Raw genomic sequence first — 6000 nt, forward strand, 5'->3', positions numbered from 1 at the left:
GCGTGCACCATGTGTACGCCACAGCGCTGCGCTCGGGACGGCTCGCGTGGGTCGCTGCCTTGGGTTGGAACCCGTTTACTCAGCCGCTGGGTACTGGACTGAGAAGTACCGAGTACTTCGCCCGACAGCATTGCCGGCCCGGTGTGATGCGGCGGGAGGTGCTTAGCCCAGAGCCGGCGAAAACGTGTGCCCAAGTACCCCCTTTCCCTCCCAGACTGCGTCCCACCCAGATGGCGCTTTCCGTCTGTTTTAACCACCAGTGTATTCCCGACGCCTGACCCAGGCGCTGAAATATTTGTGGAGCATTCGCCTACATGGGTGGGTTAGGACTGTGATGGCAGTCCGGAATTCCGGAACACGGGCTGACGTTACTTTTGAACAAACGATGCCCTGGAACTTCCTGATAAAGCTGACCTTCCATAGGAACACTCATGGCAGTAACCGCTGGCATTTTCGCAAAAGCTGTCTTGGTCATAATTTCCCCTTGACTGTGTTTCCAGCCCGTAGTCTATCTCAGGTGGGACCTGGAAGTCTCCCGACCCCGGCAGAAGTTTGAGAAAGTGCTTGAGGCAGAACCTCCGCTCTCATGTTTGTTCCCTTCATCCTCGAATTAGAACGAGTACTAAGTTCTACAGTGTCCCACAGAGAGTTCCTGGAGAGGAGGAGGAGGGAAGGAATCCAATACGGGACGCTGCGTCAACCAAAGTTCTAAACTCTAAATATATTAATGTGCTCTTGTGCGTCCTCAGGAAGTTTCACAAAGGCTTTCCCTTTTTTTTTTTCTCAGAATGTCTAGTAGGACTAGTGACTCACAATGGGAAAAGCTGAGGACCTAACCTGCTCTGTCCAGAGGGTAGCCCCTTGCCACTTAGGGCCACTGAGCACTTGAAGTGAGGCTAGTTCGTTTAAGTGCGGAATACGCACGGGTGTTAGAGTTCGAGGAATGTGAAACACCTCCCTGATCCCATTGAAATATGTTAGATACACTGCAGTAAAGAAAATGTAAGCCGGGCACGGTGTCTCACACCTGTGATCCAGTACTTTAGGAGGCTAATGTGGGAAGACTGCTTGAGCATGAGAGACCAGGCTGGGCAATATAGGAAAAACCCTGTCTCTACAAAAAGTAAAAAAATAAATAAATAAATTAGCTGGGCATGGTAGTACGTGCCTGTGGTCCCATTTACTCCACAGGTCGAGGTGGGAGGATTGCTTGCTGGAGTGGGAGGTGGAGGCTGCCTTGAGTCGCCATCTTACCACTGCACTCCAGCCTGCGTGACAGAAGGAGACCGTCTCAAAAAAAAAAACTAAAAATTAATTGTATCTGTTTTTTTAAATGTGACCACTAGAAAATGTTAAGTTATATATGTGGTCTTCATTTCCATAAATTGTGCTGATCTGGACACAGATTTGTATTTGATTCTCATTTCTTCCACTTAGTCTCTTATCCTCTTGTCATCAAGGTGGCTTTGACTGGGGACCCAGAAGCATAGTTGTCCTTAAAAGACTGAAAATCTGAGATCCAGATAATTCAATAATGTATTAAGGCTGTGGACTTAAAAGTTGTTTATAAAGATACGCCCTGAGGCTGGGCACAGTGGCTCACTCACACCTGTAATCCCGGCACTTTGGGAGGCCAAGGCAGGCAGATCCCCAGGTTAAGAGATAGAGACCATCGTGCCCAATATGGTGAAACCCCTTCTCTACTAAAAATACAAAAATTATCTGGGCATGTTGGTGTGCACCTGCCTCGGCCTCCCAAATAGTCCCAGCTACTTGGGAGGCCGAGGAAGGAGAATCGCTTGAACCTAGGAGGCAGAGGTTGCGGTGAACCAAGATTGTGCCACTGCACTCCAGCCTGGAGACAGAGCAAGACTCCGTCTCAAAAAAAAAAAGAAATGCCCTGAGGCCTAGCACAGTGGCTCACTCACACCTGTAATCCCAGCACTTTGAGAGGCAGACAATTCCTTGAGCTTGGGAGTTCTAGACCACCCTGGGCAACATGGCAGAATCTTATCTCTACTAAAAAAATAAAGTCAAAAAAATTAGCTGGGCTTGGCATATGCCTGTAGTCCCAGCTACTTGGGAGGCTGAGATGGATCACCTGAAGCAAGGAAGTCAAGACCGCAGTGAGCCCTGATCCTGCCACTGCACACTAGCTTGGCAACAGAGCAAGACCTTGGCAGAGAGAGGGTGGAGGCGGCGGGGCCGGGGAGGGGGGAGAGGAAGGAAGGAGAAAGAAAAGGAAAAGAGAGAGGAAGAAAGAGAGAGAAAAGAAAAAAAGTATTTTTTAGTAGAGATGAGCCCAGGAAGTAAAAAGAAAAAGATACGCACTAATGATGAACTGTATGAATTAAAGAATGGGGACTTTTTCAGCTTATGCTGTCCTCTGCCAGGCATCTCAGAAGGCAGTGAAGAAAAGGATGGTAAACATCCATGCTTTTGGTCTATAATTGCTTCAAACTATTTTTGTTTCAGCCTTTCATAGAATGAGGCAGCTAGATAGCACAGCTGATGACTATTTTGTACCTAGAATGTGCTAGATACCACTCTTCTTGCCTAAGACATTTAAAAGGAACAATATTGAGGTTGGAGTCAAGGTAGACTTCATGCTAGAGGTCACTACAGACCCATCCCGATATGTTAGGGTTTGGTAAGTGGACAGGAGTAGAGGGGCGTCTCAGGTAAAGAGAACAAGTTTAAAAATAAAATAAGGCTGGGCACGGTGGTTCACGCCTGTAATCCCAGCACTTTGGGAGGCTGAGGCAAGTAGATCGCCTGAGGTCAGGAGTTCGAGACTAGCCTGGCCAACATGGTGAAACCCTATCTCTAGTAAAAACAAAAATTAGCCGGGCATGGTGGTGGGTGCCTGTAATCCCAGCTACTCAGGGAGGCCGAGGCAGGAGAATCACTTGAACCTGGGAGGCGGAGGTTGCAGTGGACCGAGATCATGCCATTGCACTCCAGCCTAGAAAACAAGACCAAAACTCTGCCTCAATAAATAAACAAATATTAAAAAGTGCAAATAATTTATTTGGAGAAAGGGAGATTTTTGAAGACTAAACCACAAAATATTTAGTGAGGAGTGGTGGAAATAAAGCTGGAAAGCAAGTGAGAGGCAGAAGGTAAGGGGCATGGTGGTGTACACTGCAGTCCCAGCTATTCGGAAGACTGAAGTGGGAGAATCACCTGAGCCCAGGAAGTCAAGGCTATAGTGAGCCAAGATCATGCCATGCGCTACAGCCTGGGTGACAGAATGAGACCATGTCTCAAAAAAGAAAAAAGGGAGATGGGAGGGCATATAATGACCATAAACAGATAAAGGAATTATACACCGTGATAAGAACCATTAACAAACCAGGCGATAGAGTTATGGTGAAGGTCAACTTCAGATAGACAAGGCTTTTCAGAGGAACTGACCTTTGAGCTGAGACCTGAAGTTAATTCTAAGAGATTTTGAATTTTTCTTTTTGTGAATGGAGGAGCCATTTAAAGTTTTAAAACTGGAGTGAGGTTACATTTATATTTTTGGAAAGATGACTGAAAGTGTAAGGAATGAATTTAAACTAGGAGAGGTTTTGAAGATGGAAGATGGGTGGGGTGGCTCTTGCAGTTGTTCAATGAGAAATGAAGTTTGAAATAAGGAAGAGAAGAAGGGAACAATTTGAGAAAGATTGAGGAGGCATAGTTAATTCTGGATGGGAGAGGTGACGGAGAGGAAGAAAACAAAAATGATTTCAGAGGTTCTGGGTGGGGGCGGGTGACAGTGCTGGAGCCACTGGTAAATGAAGTAGGAAATAGAGGAGGATAACTGGGTGAGTGGATGAGACCGGGAGAGCAGTAGCTATGTGTTGATTTTGAAGTGCCTGTGGGACATTCAGAAATGTCTATAAGACAGTTGAAAATAGGCTTCTGGAGCTAAGAAGAGAAATCTGGGCTGGAAACATAAACTCTGAAAGCAAGAATCATGGCTTGGAATCATGTTTTGGCTCTGGAAGGACCTTATATATACACCCTACTCCAACTCAAATTTTATGAATGAGTAATAAACTAGATGCTCAGAGATCATATTTAGGACCCAGTTAAGAATAAAACTCTCGCCAAGGAAGGTGAAGAGTGAGATAAGACCAATTAACAGTATATTGGTGCCAGGCTACTGTTACCCTTGCCTTGCTTGTCCTGAGTCCTGCCCATCTCCCTCCAGCTGCTGCTGGTCTCCAGGGCTATTGCCCCATCACCGAGTGCCTGTTTTCTCCTGGCTGCGGGGAAGGGGGAAGACGTGTTCTACTGGAATTTTAAGTAATCTCTCTTTATCCCCAGGGAATACCTTCAAAGAGTCCCAGCAGATGCCTGAAACTGAGGGTAGTGCCGAACCCTATGTTTACTACGTTTTTGCCTACACATACATACCTATGATAAAGTTTAGTTTGTAGATTAGGCACAGTGAAAGGTTAACAGCAACAATAATAAAATAGAACAATTAGAATAAGGTACCAGCATGACTACTCTTGCCCTTTGGGGCCATTATTATTAGTATTATTTTTTCCACCCATGCCTCTCTGGGGCCATTATTAAGTAAAATAAGAGTGACCTGAACACAAGCACTGTAATATTGGGCAGTTGATCCGAGCGTTAAGAGGGCTGCTAAGTAAATACAATGTGGAAGCATAGGACGGGATGATTCATGTCCACCTGAGCAAGACAGCACAAGATTTTATGACACTAGGAGTGGTATGGAATTTTAAACTTAGGAGTTGTTTATTTCTTTTTTTTTTTTTTTTTTTTGAGACGGAGTTTCACTCATGTTACCCAGGCTGGAGTGCAATGGCGCGATCTCAGCTCACTGCAACCTCCGCCTCCTGGGTTCAGGCAATTCCCCTGCCTCAGCCTCCTGAGTAGCTGGGATTACAGGCACGCACCACCATGCCCAGCTAATTTTTTGTATTTTTAGTAGAGACGGGGTTTCACCATGTTGACCAGGATGGTCTCGATCTCTTGACCTCGTGATCCACCCGCCTCGGCCTCCCAAAGTGCTGGGATTACAGGCTTGAGCCACCGCGCCCAGCCAGGAGTTGTTTATTTCTAACATTTTTCATTTACTATTTTCAGCCTACAGTTGACCACAGGTAACCCAAACAGTAAAGAGAAACTCCAGATAAGGGGAACTACTGTATCATCCTGATTAAATTTTCCACAGAACAATGTCATAAATAGTGGAAGAATTTCAAAACTGGTTCCCAGAAGTCCGCAGTGCATTCAAACAACAAAAAGTACATGAAAATGTTTTTGAGAACAGAAGCTCTTCCTATATTGGGAACTACATGAATTTGTGTTTTGGTGTCATTTAGGAGTAGTAATGGGAGATCCTGTGTGACACAGAGATTTTTATCCAATAAGAAACTTTGATGATCCACTGGGCCAATACTTTTTCAAAAAAGACCTATTAATTACTAAAATAAAAATAATAATATAAGCATTTTTATCCAGTGAATATTATACTATTGAGCAGTCTTTTCATTAAATTCATATCGTCTTTTATTTTACTTATCTAATTATTTTTTGAGACAAGGTCTTACATTCTGTCACCCAGGCTGGAGTGCAGTCCTGTGATCATAGTTCATTGTAGCCTCCATCTCCCAGGCTCAAGTGATCCTCCTGCCTCAGCTCCCAAGTAGCTGGGACTACAGGTGCATGCCACCACGCCCAGCCAATTTTTTTTATTTTCAGTGGAGACAAGGTGCCAGCTATGTCACTTGGGCTGGTCTGGAACTCTTGGCCTCAGGCGATTCTCCTGCCTTGGCCTCCCAAAGTGCTAGAATTACAGGAATGAGCCGCCACATCCAGCCACTTTATTATTTTGACTTTCGCATTTAATTCTATGCTCCATTTCAAAATAATTTTGTGTACAGTATGAAATAGAGGTCAAGGCTTGTCTTTGTTTTTAATATGCGGATCGCCAGTTGACGGCCATGGACCATTAATTTTTTTTTTTTTTTTTTTTTT

The sequence above is a fragment of the Cebus imitator genome, unplaced genomic scaffold (genome assembly GCF_001604975.1).
Source record: "Cebus imitator isolate Cc_AM_T3 unplaced genomic scaffold, Cebus_imitator-1.0 Scaffold52, whole genome shotgun sequence".
Classification (NCBI taxonomy): Eukaryota; Metazoa; Chordata; class Mammalia; order Primates; family Cebidae; genus Cebus; species Cebus imitator.